We start from the raw sequence: 22,800 nt of genomic DNA, 5'->3' as shown, positions 1-22,800 counted from the left end.
GAAGTTATGACATCTGGCTCACGGCCAGTGAGACAGCAAGCCAACTTCTCTTCTAGGTTTCAAGCAGAAGAGGACAGAAATCATATTAAAAGAAGATAGCTACACATGTGAAGTCTGCTAAACCCTAAAAAGGAGGAAGTATTCTCAAGGCACTCGTTGAGTGTGATGAAAGATGCACCCTAGTAAAATGAAGTAGTGAAAGAAAAGGTAGGGTACCTCCTCCTCAAAAAAGGATAGGGTGAAACACACGCCAAAGAAGCAGATTTTTCTCTTCTGGGAGATACAAAGCCAGCAAACAAACCAATCGACAAAAAAGCCAGAGCAGCTTATTTCACAAACATCCTGATATATGGGAAGTACACCACAGTGGGCATCAAACCCTCGGCTCTAATTCAAACACTGTAGGGCTATGCTTGACATTTAGTGGAATAGTTCCCATCACTGTGTTGGTTTTTTTTTTTTTAAAGATTTATTTATTCTACATATGTGAGTACACTGTCACTGTAGCTGTCTTCAGACACACCAGAAGAGGACATCAGATCACATTACAGATGGTTGTGAGCCACCATGTGGTTGCTGGGAATCGAACTCAGGACCTCAGGAAGAACAGTCAGTGCTCTTAACTGCTAAGCCATCTCTCCAGTCCCATTGTTGTGTTTTTTAACTATAGCTGTCTGTCTGTCTATTTATTTATCCTTTATTTGTCTGTCTATTTCTAATCTGTCTGCTTATCTCTCATCTATCTATCTGTGTCTGTCTGTCTTGTCTGTCTGTCTTGTCTGTCTGTCTATCTATCTATCTATCATCTATGTATATATGTGTATCTCTCATCTGTCTGTATCAATCATCTATCAATCAATCAATCAATCAATCAATCATCAACCAATCAATCATCTATCTGAGTGTGTATGCATATGTGCCAAGCATCCAAGGAGATGGGGACAACTTGTATGAGAAGGTTCTTTCCTTCAATCACGTGGGTCCTGGTGATCAAGTTCACGTCCTAAGGCTTGTTGGTAAGGCCTTTACCTGCTACGTCATCTCACTGGTCCTGGCACTTTATTTTTGAAAGTCCTCTATAATCATACTGTTGTTGTTTTAAAATATGCAGTTAGTGTGTTAGCAAATAACTTCTGGTAAAACTCATCATATCATTTCATGCCTGAGTATGACTTTTAACAGAAGGCTTGAAGACTAAGAACTGGCTTTCAAGTGTCAGGACATGGGAATCAACAGATAAGTTTGTCAAACTAGATTGCTGGGTTATGAGCCCAAAATTTTCTGATTTGGAGGGGTGTGATAGAGTCTAAAACAGAACAAGTTCTCACAGGTAGCTGACCCTGATGGTACTGGGTGGCATACTATGAAAAATAGAGATACCGAGAAGATGGGAATCAGAGTAAGAGAATTATCTAGAATGGCAATACTAGAAATTGTTTTTGTTTCTCTGTTGTATTAGCCATATTTCTAGTACTCAGTGTTACAGATTATTAATGGCTGCTATATGGGATGATGTAGGAATAGAACAATTCCATTGCCACAGAAAGTTCTGCTTCACAGGATTGGTCAAGAAGATATGTGAGCACATGCTAAGATGGCTCACACCTTTAATCCTAGCACTCAGGAGGCAAAGGAAGGAGGATCTTTGTGAGTTTGGATCCACCCTGGTCTACACAGTGAGTTCCAGGACAACCAGGGCTACACAGAGAAACCATGTCTCGAAAAACTAAAAACAAAACAAACTAACAAAAAAAAAAAAAAAAGAAGAAAGGATTAGAGAGAAGGGACGAAGAGGTAGAGGAAGAGGAGGAGGAGGACAAGAGGAGGAGGAAGAGGGACAGGAGAAGGAGCACAAAAGGAGGAGGAGGAGAAGGAGGAGGAGGAGGGGAAAGAAAAGGAGGAGAGGCAGGAGGAGGAGCAGAGAATGAGAAGAAGGGGGAGGAGGAGGAGGGAGAGGAAGAGGAAGGGGTGAGATGTTTTTCTCAGTGGTTAAGGTGCCCATGTTCCTGTACATAATGTCTCATTTATTCTCCAATCATCAACCCCAACCAAATTCATAGTATCATTAAAAAAACAAAATAAAATAAAACAAAATAGCAATGTCCTTGCCAGAACATGATGCCACATGTGATGGCACACACTTTAAATCTAGCTCTTATGCTTCAGGCCAGCTTGGTCTACAGAGAGTTTTCCAGGTCAGCCAGGGGTGAGACCTGTCTCTGAAAAACAACTGGAAAGAGAAAGAGGATCAGCATGAACGGGAAGGAACAAGAAAAGGTAACAGGTGCTGGAGAGATGGCTCAGCAGTTAAGAGCACTGACTGCTCTTCAGAAGGTCCTGAGTTCAATTCCCAGCAACCACATGGTGGCTCACAACCATCTGTAATGAGATCTGATGCCGTCTTCTGGGGTGTCTGAAGACAGCTACAGTGTAATTACATATAATAGATATATAACCCCCCCAAAAAAAAGAAAAAGAAAAGGAAACAGGGTGAAGATGATAAGGGTACACTGTATACATGTATGCAAATGTCATAATAAACTACATATGTATATATAAATAATATACTATATATATATATATAACATTTAATATATATATCATAGTAATAAGAAACTTAAGAAGTAACTATAATAAAAATATTTTTAAAGAGGCTAGTAAGGGGCTTGGCATGGTGGTGCACACCTTAAATCCCTGCAGTGGGAAAGCAGAGGTAGGATAGATCCCTGTGAGTTAGAGATTCGCTTGTTCTATATATCAAGTTCCAGCACAGCCAGAACTTCATAGAGAGACTTTGTCATGCATGTGGTGCACAAACATGCACTGCAGGCAAAATAAATAAAATAAAAACAATGAAGGGCTGTAAAGATGGCACAATTGGTTAAGAGCACTTGTTATTTGCTGAGGATCCAGGTTTAGTTCCCAGCATGCACATGGCAGCTCATAACCGCCTGTAACTCCAGCGTCAGGTTCACAATGGCTACATATAATGTGGTATACAGACATACATGTAGTCAGAATATGCATAATAATAAACCTGTTATAAAAAACTCCTCACATACAATGAGACACCACATCACTTGTACAAGGATAGCTACAATAAAAAAGGTAAGTGACAGCAAGTGTTGGTGAAGACAGGAAAAATGTACCCTACATAGTTGTTGCTAATCAGAGTATAACATTTCACAATGGCTTTGGGGAACAGTCTAGCTCGGAAGTTAAACACGAAGTTTTCATATGACTAAACAATTTCACTTTTAGGTATGTACCCAAGAAAAACTATGCTTATACAAAATATAAAATATGCCTATACAAAAACTTGTAACTAAATGCTCATAGCAACATTACCAGTAATAGTCAAAAAGTAAAATTAACTCAAATGTCCATGAACTAATGAACAAATAAGGCATGGAATTTCCATACCATGGATTATTCAACCATAGAGAAGATCAGAATTTTGATACTCATCACCTTGAAACATGAACCTTGAAAGCATCACAGTGAAGGACAACAGACCAATTCCCGACACATGAAATATGCAGAGGAAGGCTGGGGTTTGTGGTCAGTTGGTAGACTGCCTACCTAGGAATCCATGACGCCCTCGGTTTAATCCCCAGCACTGCTGCACTAGGGGTAGTAGCATGTGCCCTTAGTCCTGGGAGATGCACTAGGGGTAGTAGCATGTGCCCTTAGTCCTGGGAGATGCACTAGGGGTAGTAGCATGTGCCCTCAGTCCTGGGAGATGCACTAGGGGTAGTAGCATGTGCCCTCAGTCCTGGGAGATGCACTAGGGGTAGTAGCATGTGCCCTCAGTCCTGGGAGATGCACTAGGGGTAGTAGCATGTGCCCTCAGTCCTGGGAGATGCACTAGGGGTAGTAGCATGTGCCCTCAGTCCTGGGAGATGCACTAGGGGTAGTAGCATGTGCCCTCAGTCCTGGGAGATGCACTAGGGGTAGTAGCATGTGCCCTCAGTCCTGGGAGATGCACTAGGGGTAGTAGCATGTGCCCTCAGTCCTGGGAGATGCACTAGGGGTAGTAGCATGTGCCCTCAGTCCTGGGAGATGCACTAGGGGTAGTAGCATGTGCCCTCAGTCCTGGGAGATGCACTAGGGGTAGTAGCATGTGCCCTCAGTCCTGGGAGATGCACTAGGGGTAGTAGCATGTGCCCTCAGTCCTGGGAGATGCACTAGGGGTAGTAGCATGTGCCCTCAGTCCTGGGAGATGCACTAGGGGTAGTAGCATGTGCCCTCAGTCCTGGGAGATGCACTAGGGGTAGTAGCATGTGCCCTCAGTCCTGGGAGATGCACTAGGGGTAGTAGCATGTGCCCTCAGTCCTGGGAGATGCACTAGGGGTAGTAGCATGTGCCCTCAGTCCTGGGAGATGCACTAGGGGTAGTAGCATGTGCCCTCAGTCCTGGGAGATGCACTAGGGGTAGTAGCATGTGCCCTCAGTCCTGGGAGATGCACTAGGGGTAGTAGCATGTGCCCTCAGTCCTGGGAGATGCACTAGGGGTAGTAGCATGTGCCCTCAGTCCTGGGAGATGCACTAGGGGTAGTAGCATGTGCCCTCAGTCCTGGGAGATGCACTAGGGGTAGTAGCATGTGCCCTCAGTCCTGGGAGATGCACTAGGGGTAGTAGCATGTGCCCTCAGTCCTGGGAGATGCACTAGGGGTAGTAGCATGTGCCCTCAGTCCTGGGAGATGCACTAGGGGTAGTAGCATGTGCCCTCAGTCCTGGGAGATGCACTAGGGGTAGTAGCATGTGCCCTCAGTCCTGGGAGATGCACTAGGGGTAGTAGCATGTGCCCTCAGTCCTGGGAGATGCACTAGGGGTAGTAGCATGTGCCCTCAGTCCTGGGAGATGCACTAGGGGTAGTAGCATGTGCCCTCAGTCCTGGGAGATGCACTAGGGGTAGTAGCATGTGCCCTCAGTCCTGGGAGATGCACTAGGGGTAGTAGCATGTGCCCTCAGTCCTGGGAGATGCACTAGGGGTAGTAGCATGTGCCCTCAGTCCTGGGAGATGCACTAGGGGTAGTAGCATGTGCCCTCAGTCCTGGGAGATGCACTAGGGGTAGTAGCATGTGCCCTCAGTCCTGGGAGACAGATGCAAAGGGGCCAGAAGCTGAAGATCATCCTGTGCTACACTCAGAGTTGGAAGCACGCGTGGGTTACATGAGACCTATTCAGAAAGGAGAGAAAAAGCAAGCTGGGATGGGTGTGTGTGTGTGTGTGTGTGTGTGTGTGTGTGTGTGGTGCACGGAACAGAGAGAAAGCACGTGAGCCATCCAGACTAGGCAAGGCTCTGGAGAATGAAAGCAAATCAGTGGTTAGAAGAGACAGGGAAGTAATGATGGATATATTTTCTTTGAAGTGATTAAAAAGACAAAAATCAATGAAATTAGATAGTGATAGTTGTAATACTCTATGAATGTACAAAAATGATTGAACTGTAAAATTTGAAAGTATGATTTTTTTCAAAAAAAGATTTATTTATTTTATCTATATTAGTGCACTATTGCTGTCTTCATACCAGAAGAGGGCATCAGATCCCACTGTAGATGGTTGTGAGCCACTGTGTGGTTGCTGGGAATTGAACTCAGGACCTCTGGAAGAACACCCAGTGCTCTTACTCGCTGAGCCAACTCTCCAACTCCCTATTTTGTTTTGTTTTAAGAAAGGGTTTCTCTGTAGCCTTGGGTATCTTCAAACTGACAGAGATCCACCTGCCTCTGGCTCCTGAGTGCTGGGACTAAAGATATGCTCCATGACCACTAGGCAAAGGACTGCAAATTATTCCTCAATATGGTGGAGGTCGAGAACTGGCACTTCAAAGTTATCCTCAGACCTTATACACACACTGTAGCATGCACACCTACAACTGTACACAAAAATTAATACATGTAATTTTTTTGAAGGTTAAAAAATAAGCAAGAGTCCTTAAGATGGCTCAGGAAATCAGACTGTCTGCTTCCAAGCCTGCTGATGACCTTGGTTTAACCTCTGAAACCCGTGGATGGCTGTAGAGAAAACGCCACAAAGCTCTCCTCTAACTCCACACTCACATACACCGAATAAATAAATGTGATAATAAAATCTTAGCGTAGAGACAGATGAGATGTTCAGTAGGTAAAAGTTCTTGCTCTGCAAGCTTGACAACCTGAGTTTGATCTCTGGAGTCTGGATGAAGCCGCAGCAGCACGCATCTGTAATTTCAGCACCCTTATGGGAGATGGGATGTAGAGATAGGAAAGTCACCCGGGAAGTTCTTGGGCTAGCTAGCCTCAAGTACAAAGTATGGCAGAGACAAAAAAGACCCCACCTCAAAACTAGTTGAAAAGAGGAAAAATGCTTAAAATTGTCCTCTGACTCCCAAAAGGTCCACATGTACACACACAAATCATAATGAAACGATAATGAAAATGATCAGCATCAATGTTTATGTCTAAGTCTTTGTGTAGACACAGGGTTTATGTTTTTCTTGCTACCTTTGCTCTAAAGGATAGATTTGCTGGGAATGACAGGTTAAGTTCTCTCAGCATATTAGAGAGTATGGGTTGACTTCTAGTCTTTTATGAAAATCTTTGTGGCCTGATATGAAGATCTATTTCCAATAGCGAAAAGTTTTTTTTTTTTTTCTTCTGCCAGTCTGAGATACTAGCTAGAGGTCACCTTAAACTATGTGTTGAAGTCTTTTCAGAATACAAAGGCAGTATTGAGACTCAGAGCTCATCTAGGGTTGGCTCATGGTCACTAACTCTCCCTGTGAGGTTTATTCCTTTGTCCCCACAGTGAGGCTCTAGGACTAGTTGTGAGTAGACTAGCGTGTGAATCCTCCTGAGATGACTCCATGCTTTGCCACCTGCTCTTCTTACCCCTATAAAGCTTTTAAAGTGAAAGAGCCAGATTTTTAGCAATTGATAGAAATTACCAGGGCCAGTACCAGCTTGCTTGGGCACTCAGAAACACCTAAGAACCTCTTTTCATTTAGTCTGTGGGATCAGCACCAGTTCAAACCCAGCTTTGGATAAACAGTAAATTACAAGCCCACTTTGGTCTTAAGAAAACAAAACAGGATCTGTAGACTCTTGTTATCATGCCAGCTCAGGAAGCATGACGTTATAGTCAGTACTTTGGCTGTGTCAATAAAGACAATCCTTCAAAGTATCCTACGGGGCTAGAGAGATGGCTCAGTGGGTAAGAACATGTACTGTCCTTACAGAGGACCAGAGTTCAACTCCCAGCACCCACATCAGGCAGCTTACAACTGCTTGTAACTCGAGCATCCAAAGGATGCTCCTAACTTTGGATACATGCACATATACACATACACTTTTATTAATAATAAAAATATTTAAAAACACATCAAACCAACCAACCAACCAACCAACCAACCAACCAACCAACCAAAGTATCCTACCATAGTACAAAGGCAAAAGACATCATTAAGCATTTTGTATCTTAAACTCCTCACATAAAAGTGGAGGAATTGCCAGGCGGTGGTGACGCATGCCTTTAATCACAGCACTTGGGAGGCAGAGGCAGGCTGATTTCTGAGTTCGAGGCCAGCCTGGTCTACAAAGTGAGTGCCAGGACAGCCAGGGCTACACAGAGAAACCCTGTCTCGAAAAACAAAAACAAACAAACAAAAAAATGTGGAGGAATTAGAAAAGAGTGTGGTAGCACACACATAATCTTAGCACTCAGAGGCAGATGTATTTCTCTGTGAGTTCAAGGCCAGCCTGGTCTATGTAGTGATTTCTAACAAGCAGGGTTACAAGTGAGATTCTGTCTCAAAATTAACAAAACAACTTCCCCCAACCCAAACCTAACCAAACAGTAATAATAATAATAATAATAATAAACAAACCTGGTAGGATTAGATTATAGTTGTAGATCATATAGACCTGTATTGAAATTCCAATACTGTTCCTCAGTAGATGTGTAGCTTGCACAGGTCACTTTATAAGCTTTAGTTTCCTCACTCCATAAATGGAGATAATGATGTCACCTCTTCCCAGGCAAAAGGAAACAATTTGGGGCTAAGGGTACATACAGCTCAGTAGCAGAACCCACTTGTGTACTTGGGGTTCTAGATCCCACCATCACTGATGGGAAGTAAAAAGGAAGCTGAGTCTCTGTGGCACAAGCTTGCAATCCTAGAACACAGGAGGCTAAGGCAGGAAAGAGGTTCGTGAGTTTACTACCAGTTTAGGTTACATGGTAAGCTCTTGTCTCAAAACAAACCAGAAAAGCAGAGAAAAAAAATCATCGGCCGGGCGTGGTGGCGCACGCCTTTAATCCCAGCACTCGGGAGGCAGAGGCAGGCGGATTTCTGAGTTCGAGGCCAGCCTGGTCTACAAAGTGAGTTCCAGGACAGCCAGGGCTATAAAGAGAAACCCTGTCTCGAAAAACCAAAAAAAAAAAAAAAAAAAAAAAAATCATCAAGGTGTTTAAGAAGGAAGGTAGAACATAGTGAAGATATAATCTCACCGTGGCTATTATTATTACTAGCACTACTATCATCACCATCACTGAAAATGCTCATGAGCCAAGAAAACTAGAGGGTTTGCATTATGTGTTTCCTTAAATAAGCTTTTAGGAAAATTCAGAAAGTCAAAAAAATAAAAAAAGTACAAAGACCTTTGCAGTTTTTCAAAAATCAGTATCCCACTTGAAAGTAACCCAGAAGAGGCAAGGAACTATGATGTGGGGGGTGGGATGGACTGGGAGATGGCTCAGGGGGTATAGAAGCCAACTGAGCTCTGGTGCTATGCCCCAGCTGTGCTGTGGGTTGGGAGGCAGAGACAGGAGAACTGTGCAAGGTCACAGGTCACATCTTCTGAAGTATGCAGCTCAGCCACAGAAGCAAAAGTTCTCTGCCTCGGAACTGACCCCTGAAGGCCAGTCTCTGACAGCCAATGTGTACCTCACTCTCACTCTCACACAAATAATGCATAAAAAAATTTAAATTTATGTTTAATAAATCAAATGCAAAGGAGATACCTGTTTTCCCTTTTGGTGGCAGCACTTGAATTTACCTAAGAGTACTCATGTAGTTCCAAAAATAGGCCATGCACACACAGATAATTTGTTCTCTGCATTGAGAACATTGCTTAGCCAGGCATGGTGGTACATGCTGGCAATCCAAGTCCTTGTTAAGTAGATGCAGGAGGATTAACAGTCCAAGGTAATCATCAGTCTATAAAAGGCCAGTAGGGGCTGTATGAGACTGCCTCAAAGTGACAAAAGCAAAACAACAACAAAATACTCCCCTTCCCCCATAAAAAAACTCAAGCAAAACGAAACCCAAACCCATTAACCCATTGTTTGATATAAGAAAGAAAGGAAATCTCTATGATAAAGTCTTAATGAAGCCCCCATTTTCCTCCAAAATTTTCCAAAGAAAAATATAGATAGACTTTGGACCAGCAGCCATATAAAGAAGTGTCATTCCTCGCTATCCATTCTCAGCTCAACTAGGCGTCCGTATGGACACTGTGAGTTATGGAGTGGAGACTCACCTTGAATTTGAACCAGTACAGATTCTAACTTTCTGCATCTGTTCCTGAGGTGAATGATGCTCATCCAAATCTTTACTGTGTTTCATGTCTTTTAGTTACTTATATCCTCTCTCCCTCCCTACATATATATTTGATGCAAAGAAACAGTAGTATAAATGAGTGCAGAATATATAACTAAATGAGTACAGAATATATAACTAAGAAAAACAATGTGTGTGGAAGCACACAGTTCCAAACCAACAAAGTTACATGTCACTGAAACCCGGTGAAGTGTGTGAAAAGCATGAAAACGGTATAAAATATTCACTTCATGTCCAAGTCCATGCTATCTACACCTCTAACCAAAGCTGCTCTGACTCTGTGGTTATACTGCAGGGGAAAACTCTATCAAGGATGTGACCCTTGACTGAGCTCAGGGGAGACAACTCTACACTGGGTGATGAAGAGATAGGAAGATGTACATCAGCTGTGCTCTGCTTTCCTCACCTACTGAAGAGACCTTGCTTCAGCTCCGATAAGGTGTTCTATTAACAGTGGACTTAAAGGGCCAGAATGATATTATCTATTATCTATAGCATTTTCATCAATGTTTACAAGGTATTTTCACAAATCTGATCTTCTTTTATCCATACAGAGAGCTATTTGAGTTGGGTAGGACCACTATAACTTTTCTTGTTTCACTGAAAAAGATAAAGGAGTCCAAAGAGGCTATATGAATTGCCTGAAGCCACACAAGTTGCCTATAGTAGGAGTTGATTGAAAGTCATACTTGCACTTTACTTCAGAGGGGGGAAATGTTCAGATAATCCAAGGCCAATCAAATGAGAAAGATTTATTTTATTTTAAATTACATACCCATGTGCATGTTTATATGCATGAGTGTGCTGGTGCCCAAAAGAGGCCAGAAGAGGGCGTCATGTTCTCTAGAGCTGGATTTACAGGTGGTTGTAAGCTGCCCTATATATGGGTGCTGGGAACAAATGGTTCTGTGCAAGAGAAGTAATTGCTCCTAACTATTTAGCCATCTTTCTGGCTTCAGATATATTAAACAAGGGCTAGAGGTATAGCTTGGTAGGAAAGCATTAATTTAACATATGCTAGGCCCTGCTTGATTTATAGGAAGCACACAAAAATACATGAACCTACATAATGGCTCACAACCATCCTTAACTCCAGTTCCAGGGTATCCAATGCGCTCTTTTGACCTCCATAGGCACCAGGTACATATGTGGTGCACATACATATACACAGGTAGAACACATAAAACAAACAAACAAACATACAAACAAATAAATCTATCTACCCTGTGTTGACCAACAGGTGAACAGCTAAACAAAGTGTGGTACATACCTATAATGAAGTAATTTGGTCTTTAAAAAAGTTAAGAATGGCCGGGCGTGGTGGCGCACGCCTTTAATCCCAGCACTTGGGAGGCAGAGGCAGGCAGATTTCTGAGTTCGAGGCCATCCTGGTCTACAGAGTGAGTTCCAGGACAGCCAGGGCTACACAGAGAAACCCTGTCTTGAAAAAATAAAAAAAAAAAATTAGGAAATTCTTACATATTCCACAATGAGGATTAATCCTGAAAACATACTAAGTGAAATAAGCCAGTCACAAAAAGAGAAATCTAGAGTTCATAGCATAGTCAAATTTAAGGAGAGAAAAATGTAGAAGGGTAGTTTCCAAGGGCAGGAAGTTGAGGGGATGAGGAATGGGTGCAGAGATGCCAATGGAAAAGATGAAAAGGTCCTGGAGATGATGGCGATAATGTCCAACAATGAAAACATACTTAATGCTGCAGAACCTCAGGTTTTAAAAATGGTTAAAATGCTACATTTAATGTTATATATGTTTTACCACAAATAAATAAAACAAGATGGACATACTTTGAAGAACTAGACTAACCAGATGTGGTGACATATATGCTTAATCCCAGCACTCGGGGTGTAGAGGTAAGAGGATCTCTATGAGTTCAAGGCTGGCCTGGTCTACATAGAGAGTTCCAGGCTAGCCAAGGCTACAGAGTGAGACCAAACAAACAAACAAACAAAAACCCAACTAAGCAATAAACAAAGAATTAGAATAATTACAGGAAATCTTTCTTTTAGCTCCTTAGCCTCTTGAACTGTCTGGTACAGGCATTTCACAGCTTCCAGTATTGATTTAAAACAAACAAACAAACAAACCAAGCAAGCAAGCCATCAATGAACATGGGATTCCCTATGAGTCTAGGACATCTGAAGCCTTGGAAACAGGCTTGTGGGTTCTCCTGGATAATGTGGTCTGATTCTCAATGTCAAAGGTCAGCTCTGTTTGCATAAGACCCAGAGTTAAAGGGAGGAACCATAAGGGGCTCTTTCAGTTGTCAGTCTATAGGAATGCTGTAGGAAACAGCTCTTTTGGAAGACTAGAAATGGCCTTATATAAAAATGTAAGCCAATGGTAAAACATCAACTGGCTTTTAATGTTCTCAGAGATGACCCAGGCATACCCAGAACTACCTGTTTTTTGTTTTGTTTTGAGAAAAGGTCTCACTGTGGAATTCATATAGACCAGACTGCCTTGAACTCACAGAGATCCACATGCTTCTGCCTCCTGAATGCTGGGACTAAAGGTATATGTTACCTCATCTAACACGAACTCTCTTTTCTTTAATATTCAATTTAGTTTGAAGACTTGGAAGGATATAGATTGGATTGTGACAGGAATGTCTTCTTTGGCCTACTGTACTAAGGGTCTAATATCAAAGTGCTGGATGGCTACTGCTTGATGATTTCTACTGTGTTCATTGATATCAATAAAACAAAAACTAAAAAACAAAAAACAAAAAACCCAGGGAGATGGATCAGTTTGTAAAGAGACTGCCACACAATCATTGGGACCAGCGTTTAATCCCAAACACTCACGTCTAAAGCCTGGTACAGTGGCAAGTGTTCTCAGTCTCAGCACTGGGGAGGCAGAGAGAGGCCCTCAAGCTTGTGGGCCAGCCAGCCCCAGGTCCCAGGTGAGAGCTCTTGTCTCAAAAAATAAGGTGAACACCACACTAGTTGACTTCTGGCCTTTGCATGCATGCATGAGTTCGGGCATGCACACATGCATATACACAGGGAAGAGAGAAAATAAGAGAAGTGTGGGGGGGTGAGGGGGAGAAAGGGAGGGAGGGAAGGAAGAAAGGAAGGAAAGGGAAAAGAAAAAAAGGAAAAGAAAAAAGCCCCGTCCCCCCAATAAAGAAACACTGCAGTCAGGGGCTCGTAATTAATCTCTCAGCTGCTTCTATTACTGTGGTCTTTGAAACACAGGTGGAAGTGATCACCTACAACTCTGATGGCTATCTTCCGTCATTCCTTATATTGCTGCTCTCTGAATCACACAAAGGCGAATATGAAAGATGTTTCCCTGTATGTCTAGTAAGACATGTTTTAAAAAAATAAAGAAAAGGGGTAGAGGGAGCTGGAGAGACGGCTGAGTGGTTAAGAATATGTACAGCTCTTTCAGAGGACCCGAGTTCAATTTCCAGCTTCATGCCAGGAGGCTCACAACTGCATCCAACTCTAACTCCAAGGGGTCTTGATGCCCGCCCTCTGCTGGTGTCTATGGGTACCTCACACTTGTGGCACAGAATCAGAGCACACACACACACACACACACACGCATGTGCATGCAAGCATGTGTACACACAAATGAATACCTACCTTTAAAAAGATTCAAAATGACTGGTCTGATTAGAATAATTATTTTGAAGCCACTTAATATCTGTTCCCTCAATTCTCAAGCCCAGATCTCACTCGAGTGTAGAAGTTTTTGTTTTTGTTTTCTTTTAGATATCTATAACGCAGCTATGATACTTGCCTTCCACCTTTACCTGAACATTTGTTTCCTCCAGAGGGCTTCTCCCTCAAGTGAGATGTGTAAGGCTTCTGTAGATGCTGGGGAACAAGATGGAACAAAAATGCTTCACACCTGGCTCCCAAATTACAGGAACGCTGGAGTGGAGCCAACATAAGCTGGCACAGCACCAGCTGAAATGGACATCAATTAATGAGCCTGTCATCTTTCAAGACTACAGGTTTTGTTTCTTCCCTCCTCAATCTGCACTGTTCCACAACCCAGCCAGGGTACCCCTGGTAGGGTGTTCCAGATGGGATCGTTTCCCTCAGATTTCACACTTGCAGATTTACTGCACAATTTGTTTTTAACCCTCCCTATGTTTTTTAAAACAAGGTGATTACTCCATGTTGCAGTTTTCTTCTATTGAATTTATTTGTTCTTAGTAAAAAGAGGAAATTGTGCCTTCAAAAGAAGAAAAAGAAAGCTCAGAGCTGCCCAGAAGCAGATGCCTTGTTTACTAAAAGGCATTCTAAATAACTCAGATTAGTGAAGGGTCAGAAATTCTTCTCTGTGTACATCATTTCTACTGAAGTCAAAGGCCAGAGAGCCTTGACCAAACAACATTACCCTGGAGAAAGGAACAGTCCTCTGGGTTCTTAGGCAGGCTGTGTCAGTGACCCACTTCATACACAAAAAGGGAAAAGAAATTCTGCTAGAGGCAAGTGCTGTGTTAGAAAAATTTGTCAACAGGGACCAGCAATTAAAAAGTGACAGGATTCACCTGTAGTTATAGCACACACCTGTAATCCTCAGGAAGCTATAAGGTGAGAGGATCATAAGTTGAAACCAGCCTGGACAAACAAAAAAGCAACAAAATTTCACATAGCATCTTCCCTTCTCTTTTGTTCTATGGGCAGAATACGTTTTTCTATGCCAAACCTAAATGGGTTGCTCTGTGGAAAGACTTTCAAGGAACATGAAAGAATCTCTGGTAAATATTGCATCCACATTTAATGTACATTCTGAGAACTGAACTCAGCTGCCTCAGGGGCTTTCTAGTACTGCCATTTGTTCTCTTACAAAGCCCATGTGGCAGTGTCCGGACTAAGCTCAGCTGATGCTTGTTTCCCCTCCACAAAGCAGGTGGCTCCCTGAAAGTGTCACTTTAGGGCTTAGGAGTGATGACTACCACAAACAACTTCATTCTGGGACATACTCAAACAAGAAGACTGCCCGTCCGTTCTGTTTTCTAAAACTGCCAAGGCCTCAGTGGGTCTGGAGTTGATGGCAACAGAGCCAGGCTGAACTCAGTTAAGAGTCCAGAATCAACATCAGAAGTAGGGGCAGGAACTAGGGAGTGGTTGAAAGCTTCAGGGGTCTGGTCTGTACAACTCAATCTCAACCTCCCTTCTCCCCTAAAATTGTAACTCTAAAAGTTGTAAACTCTTTCCAAAGGGGTGCTCCTTGCACACATCTGCTGACTAAGGTCTCAATCTCCTTACTTTCCTCTACCTCCATGTCTCAAGATTGAGTCAGTCTAAACAATCTCTGAAGTAAAGGACATACCAGAGCATGAGATAATATTTACAATACATATTTATGTGACAAAAGACCTTTATCTAAAACATATGAAGAATCTTTACATCTTAGTAAGAGGGCTGGGTTTGTAACACTTGCTTAGCATACAGGGAACTCTGGATTTGATCCCCAGTACTGCATACACCAGACACTGTAGCACATGACTTTAGTTCTAGCACTTGGGAAGTAGAAGCAAAAGGATCAGAAATTCATGGTCAACCTTGGCTACATTGTAAGTTCCAGGACAGTCTTAGCTACATTAGATCATTCCTCAAAACAGACTTCGTAAACAAATCAACCACCTTTAACTCCTCATCTTCCTGCCTCTGTCTCCCAAGTACTGATGTTATAGTTGTGTGCCACTAAGACCAACCACCAACAATCTATTTAAAGAATAGGCAAAAGATGTAATCAGACAATTCAGCAAAGAAGACATACAAGCAGCAAATAAACACATGAAACAATGCTCAATATCCTTAGCCATGAGAAAAGTGCAAATTAAAACCATGTATGAGATACCTATCACAATGATTTGAAGAAAAACGAAACAACAACAAAACAACAAAACCCTTCAAATAACCTGATGGTGCCAAGTCCTGATGATGACACAGAACCACACTGCATATATATGGATCTATCTATCTATCTATCTATCTATCTATCTGGTTATAGAATAGTATAGCCACTTTGGAAAAGAGTTGAACAGTTACATTAACCACCGGTTCCATTGCTAGGTATTCATTTAAGAGAAATGAAAACTTAAAACTTACTCATAAATACTTACAGTTGTTCTATCCATGATTACTGAAAACTACATACAGCCCAAATATTCACTAATTGGTGAATGGATAAACAAACTGTGGTATATCTATACAATGCTTGGCAATAACAGAAAGAGTTACAGACAAAGGTAGCGACCTGGATGAATCTCAAATGCATTATATATCATATGTAAGAAGCCAGACTCAAAGCCATATATTGTTATGATCTTGCTTAACGACAGTCTAGAAAAGGCAGAGTAATAAGGAAAAAAAGCAGAAAAATTGCCTGGGGGCAGGATGCAAGGACCAGGGTTGCATGCATGAGGGAATTTTTTGGGGTGATATAAAACACTTTATATTTATGTTGTGATAGTTACACAACCATGGGTGTTTGTCAAACTATAAATCAGGGCTAGCAAGACAGTTCAGCAGGTCAAAGTACTTGATGTGCAAGCCTCAGGACCTCAGAGTTCCATCCCAGAACCCATGGCGAAAGGAGCGAACTGACTGACTCCTGAAGTTGTCTTTTGACACAAACACGTAAGCACACACATATGTATGCAAGAATGCATGAATTAAAATGCAAAATTAAAATTGAGCCGGTCGTGGTGGCGCACGCCTTTAATCCCAGCACTTGGGAGGCAGAGGCAGGCGAATTTCTGAGTTCAAGGCCAGCCTGGTCTACAAAGTGAGTTCCAGGATAGCCAGAACTATACAGAGAAACCCTGTCTCGAAAAACCAAAAAAAAAAAAAAAAAAAAAAAACTGAATTGGAAGAAGAGGGAACAAAACAAAAACCCTACAACTGTGACTAACAATTTGGTCCCTGGGGGAAAGGGATAAACTAAGGAGGTGACTCCATTCTGAGGGTGTACATTCTGAGGATATGCACCAGCAGCTTACAGAGCTAGTGTAACTGCTACACCCTGAGAGTAAAGGGAGTAGTAAACCAGAATCAGCTTTCTATTAAAATAAAAGGAATGTTATGCTCCTTAATTTTCATTGTTACAGAGAGAAAACAACCTCCACTATGGAGATAAAAAGATACTAAGTCCCAGTCTGATCGTCCTCCTTCATTTCCTGTTTCTTTTGGGCAGCAGTCTCTGCTTCTGCAAACAACAGTTATGTGTAAGCAGAAATCACCAGGGAAGTCAGAGGCCTAGCCTTGAATGGTCTAATGTGTACAGAACCTAATAAAAACAAATCTCACACATATTTAATAAACAAACACCTGTTAAGTAATAATTAAATGTATACTTGAAGAAATACCATGTTTTTTAGGAAGTGAAACAAAGTATCTGCAATGACAGGTTGTTTTTGTTTTTTGTTTTGTTCACCAAAGTTTCACAAAATTAAGGCTGGTCTTAAACTCACTACATAGCAGAAGCTGGTCTACCTCCACCTCCCAAGTGGTGGGACTACAGGTAAGCACCACCAAACTTGATTCTATATATACCAAAGTTATTCATATCATTGGTCTATGAAATGATGGGAATAAGCAGCCCAAATTCAATAGTTTGAAAGAAAAATATACTGTTTACAGTGAGGGCATACAACCAAAGGAACCAAGTAAGTAGTATCGATAAAGATGTGTGTTTAGAGTCATCAGTACTGGAGAGCTGAGAAAGCCGTGGCTCAAGATGGAGAACATATTCCCCATTCCTACAGTTGTGGTTGATCTCCACACCTTTGTCTCTCAGCATAAGCCTTCAAGTATGTCTTGGGTGCTTCAAGAGAGAAAAGGAATACTTGGAAACTGTAACTAAGGTAGAAACTTAGCACACACCTTTAAGGCAACAAGCATGTAGCCTAAGCACTGGCTTATATACACATGCAGAGAAAAGGCTTTTTCATTTAAATTGAGGAAGTTGCCATGTCTACCTCTATAAGCAAAAGTATTAATCATCCACCGTCTGGTTTTAATCCATATGCTCCTGATCCTGCATCTGAATGTATTGTTATCAGGGGAAGGAGCATTTCTGCTCAATCTTATTCACCAGCCAAAACCCTGAAAATGTGAAAACCACATTGGTGAAGTACCTTCTTGGAGACCGAGAAAAATGTGAGTAAAGTTGCTGCTTTTTTTGTTCTCACTCCCTACCCCCACCCAATGATGAACAAATGTGAATTTCAGAGGAACTGGGGGGGGGGGGTGAGGGAGGGGGTTCAAGTTGGGAAAGCTCAAGTTACACGTCTTTTCATATCTTGGAGTGACACTATCCTCAGGGAAATTTGCACTTTCTCTTCTGCATTTCCCAAAGGGGATCCTGCCAAACAACCTGACAGACATCAGCCTGTCAGATGCAAGCTTGGGCACCCAGGTGTATCCCTTTCAAGCACTTACACATCAAATGGCAAGCCTGAACAGCGGGCTTGCTTGCTTCTGCTTTGTGCTTTGCTAGCAGTAAAAGGAGGGTCCAAAACCTGTGTGTATAGTCAAATATGGTTTTCTCAGTGTGTGGAGACCCTTCCCCCTCTTCAGAGTAGCCCCACAGAGGGTCCCAATGCCCATATGTGTGCTTGAGTACCTCCAAAGCCAGTCACCACCCTTGTAGACTCACTCCAAAATACACGTGGGGCCATCGGGACACAAAAACTCTGGCAAGATTAGGGGATGGAAAGGGCAGAAGAAACCACAATATGCCTGAGCCTCCCAGGAGAACAGTGCTAGTGTTGGTAGGGAACAGACTGACAGACAAAGCAGACAGACTCTAACCAGGCCTCCCTCTGTTTTCGATGCAACACAAATGTTTTTCATTAGAAGTTCTCTGCCCCACAAACACTCATATATGCGGCTATGAAATCCACATACTTAACTTTTGCTTTTTTGGCAGCCTGTCCCAACAACTTCTCCTGTTCCTCAGAAACAGAGCAGAGATGAGGAGGAACAGACTCCAGGATCCCCAGCACAGGTAAGTGGAGAGAATCACAAGCAGGCCTAGGAATCACAAATGTGAGGAGCAACACTCAGCCCAGGGAGAAACAAGAACATTCCCTTTTGCTGAAACAAGTCCTGTCTGGATCTTACTGGTTGTCACTCATACTTCAAGCTTAAGGTTTGATTTTACTTTTCAGTAAAGTCTGCAGCTGATCTTCATCAAGAGGTGTTGACCAATATTAAAAGCAAAACAGGCAAAACCCCTCAGTACACTGATTATAAAATCTGCAAAGTTCTAGTACTAAAACATCAGGGAATTCAGGCTGCTTGGTAACCAGGCTTCAAACACTCAGAAGCAATCCAGCATGCACTTGTAAGAAGCAGCTGCACCACAAACTGAGGCCACGAGGGAACTGTGTTCTGCCCATCTCAAGTTAAAACTGAAGTGTGGGCACATGGATGCTTTAAAGAAAGTCTAGGAAGAAAAACCCACAAGAAGACTTCAAGAAAAGAATGAAAAGACAAACAGTGAAAAAAAAGTGTGAAAGTAAATGGCACGTAAGAAATCAAAAGGAAAACCCCTATTCTGGCAGCATTAGAGTTCCCCAATTTCACAAGAGCAAGACATTCCAGGCCAGGGAGATGGCTTTGAGGGTAAAGCCCACTCACCATCAACCCTGCTGACCTGAGTTTGATCCCTAGAACCCACATGGTGGAAGGAGGCAAAGACTCTTGCAAGTTGTCCTCTGACCCTCACATCATGCTATGGCATGAGCCCCTTCCCCCACCAGATAAGTGTAATAAAATTTTTTAAAGGAGACCCCCCCATGCTTTGTTAAGCAATTGCTCAACCTACATTCATTGTGCAATTCCAACCTTCCAAAGCTTTTTGCTACACACATGCAAACCACGTTTTCCTTTGCAGTCTAGAATTAAGAACAGTTTCTCGTTTTTCCTTTTCTTTAGTTATGGGAGTGCAAACGGAAAAAGTCTTGCTAGATAAGCACTACTACAAATAGGGCTCATGTATGATTTCATCTACGATTTCTAAGTTAACTGCTAGTTAAAAACATTTAGCTTTTATCCTGGCAGCTAAAGATTAATATTTTCTGTCACTAATGATCATGGAAACACACATACACACACATCACAGCCCAAACAACACCAGACTCTAACAGCCTTTGTTCTAGACGATGACTTATACTAGAATTTCTTCTGCAGTCAAAAATGGCAGAAGCCTGACTGTATCATGTCAATCATACATGAATCATACATGAATAACATACTCTGTTAATCACAAACTTTTAAAAAAAGATTTATTTGTTTAATGTATATTAGTGCTCTATCTGCATGTATACCTACATGCCAGAAGAGAGCATCAGATCCCACAACAGATGGTTGTGAGCTACCTACCATGTGGTTGCTGGGAATTGAACTAAGGACCTCTAGAAGAGCAGCCAGTGCTCTTAACTGCTGAACTGTATCTAATTAAACAGGTGTACAAAATAAGTGTACTAAGAGAGAAGCATGATTAAAAATCCAAGTAGACACACAGAAAACAGACACATTTGCCTATATAAAAATCTAAATTTGTACATTGTAAAATTATACACACACGTTATTTATTTGTTTGTTTGCTTGCTTATTTATTTAATGTGTATTGGTGTTTTTCCTGCATATATCCGTGCACCACATGCATGATTTACAGACAGTTGTGAGCAGCCATGTGGATTTTAGGAAATGACCTAGGTCCTCTGGAAGAGCAATCAGTGCTCTCAACTACCAAGTCATCTCTCCAGCCCCATTAAAAGAATAAATAAGTTTATATAAACATCACTAAACAGGAGAAAACATTTTTAATACATGAAACATAACTATAAACAATATATAAGGAATTTGCATATCAGTAATGATGATGATAATGATATAAAAATAAGCAAGGCCATAAACATGCAAGGAAGATATATAAATAGATAGTAGATCTTTTATTGCACTAGTAAATACATGGCAGTTAAAGATGTGTATGTAAGCCAAATAAAGACTAATGCCTAGGGATAAGAGAACTAAAGTCTGAGCTGCCAGAGAAAGAAATGGTAATACTGTTAACACTCATTGCAAGCAGCTATACTTGAGGAGTAAAGACAACACTTACAGTTAAGTTAGAACTAATTCACTAATATTCACACACACACACACACACACACACACCCCCCAGTGGTAGTGAGTCTGCATGTATATCTGTGTACTACATGCATGCCTAGTGCCTGATTAGGCTGGAAAAGGGAACTGGAGTTACAGCAAGTTGAGACCCGCCACATGAGTGAGGAAATCCAACCTGGGTCTTCAGTGAGCTGACTGAGCTTCTCTCTCCAACCCTGAAACACTAACGGAGCCTAAAATAAGCCTAGAGCCAGACACGGAGGTTCACCTCTATAATCCCAGCTGAGGCAAGAGTTCCAGGACAGTCTGCATTATATAGTACCTCTGCCTCAAAAAACTAAAACCCTGCTTTTCCCCTGCCGCCGCCGCCGACTTGCGCGGAGGCGGAAGCTCAGGTGCGTTCAAGATTCAGCGTCACCCGTGATTCACCGCCATGGCAGAGGAAGGCATAGCTGCTGGAGGTGTAATGGACGTCATCACTGCTCTACAAGAGGTGCTGAAGACCGCCCTCATCCACGATGGCCTAGCACGTGGCATACGCGAAGCTGCCAAAGCCTTAGACAAGCGCCAAGCCCATCTCTGTGTGCTTGCATCCAACTGTGATGAGCCCATGTATGTCAAGCTGGTGGAGGCACTTTGTGCTGAGCACCAAATCAACCTGATAAAGGCTGATGACAACAAGAAACTAGGGGAATGGGTAGGCCTCTGTAAAATTGATCGAGAGGGGAAACCACGGAAGGTGGTTGGTTGCAGTTGCGTTAGTGATTAAGGACTATGGCAAAGAATCTCAGGCCAAGGAGGTCATAGAGGAATACTTCAAGTGCAAGAAATAAATAAATTTTGGAGAAAAAAAAAAAACCTAAAACCCTGCCTATAGCAAAAAAGTGGAGAGACATACATGTCATCTGTGAATATATGAGTAGTGTCTGCTCATATGACTGGGGCTGCACATGCACCGACTTCCTAGATCATTAACAGTGTATAGGTAGGTGAGAGTGGTGTCCAACACCTTTTAATCTCAACACTTGGGAATCAGAGACAAGCACATAGATCTTTGAGAGTTCAAGGCAAGCCTGGCTACACAGTGAGATCCTGTCTCAAAAACAAACAAACAAACAAACAAACAAGCAATCAAACAATAACCTTCTTCTCCAAACCAAGCTTACTGAAGTAAGGTACAACCAGACAGAACTTTACCTACCAACTAAAATCACAAAAACATTCAACACTCTCCAGGGGACATTAACAAAATACAGAGTCTATTTGGACTTGTGGACACAATGTCCACTGATTAAACAAACATCACTAGACATAAAGAAGAGCAAAGTACAATGCATATATGATAGAAATCAAATGTGAGATGGCATGGATGCTAGAATTAGCCAGGACTTTAAAGACTTTAAGAAAAGGATAGCTTTCCCCCTTGAGACTGGGGTGGGGGTGGGGGAATAGTTCAGGGTGGCCTTGTACTTGCATTATCTCCTAACTCAGACTTTCAAGTGCTGGTTACAACATATTGAGCATAGAAATATAGCCTTAATGGGTGAACAGACAGAAAAGGAAATTATAAGAACAAAATGGAAATTCATGAACTAAAAAACAAGGTAATGAAATAAATTTCCTAGATGAGTTTAAGAGCAGACTGAAATAGGAAAAGAGGCTGAGCATCCATCTCAGTGCCTGCTGAGTATGCATAGATATCAAACATAATATTCTAAAAAAAGAAATCAGTTATAATGGCTTACACCTGTTATTCCTAGTGCTTGGGACACTGAAGCAAGAGGATTGCCTTAAGTCTGAGGCCACCCTGTCCTACATAGTGAATCTGAGGCCAACATGAGTTACAGAATGAGAGCTTGTCTCAAAAAAACAAAACAAAAGAAAACAAAAAACCCAACAACAAACAAAACAGCTCTCCCCCATAAAAAAACCTAAGCTGGGTATGATAGCTACTCTTGGTTGTCAATGTGACTACATCTGAATTAACTAAAATCCAATGGCTGAGCACATCTATGCGGGACTTTTTTTTTTTTTTTTTTTTTTTAAAGGCATTTGACATGGGAAGACTCACTT

General features: G+C 42.0%; 1 protein-coding gene and 1 pseudogene across 4 annotated transcripts in view; one reads left to right on the top strand and one right to left on the bottom strand.

The window, feature by feature from the left end:
• Smg6 (Smg-6 homolog, nonsense mediated mRNA decay factor (C. elegans)) overlaps positions 1-22,800 on the bottom strand; it is a 238,595-nt gene that overhangs the window by 72,075 nt on the left and 143,720 nt on the right. The window lies entirely within an intron of this gene.
• Positions 21,076-21,571, top strand: Rps12-ps19 (ribosomal protein S12, pseudogene 19; annotated as a pseudogene).

This window comes from Mus musculus, chromosome 11 (genome assembly GCF_000001635.26).
Source record: "Mus musculus strain C57BL/6J chromosome 11, GRCm38.p6 C57BL/6J".
Taxonomy (NCBI): domain Eukaryota; kingdom Metazoa; phylum Chordata; class Mammalia; order Rodentia; family Muridae; genus Mus; species Mus musculus.
The sequence above is the reverse complement of the archived record's forward strand: the minus strand, read 5'-3'. Positions and strand labels throughout refer to the sequence as shown.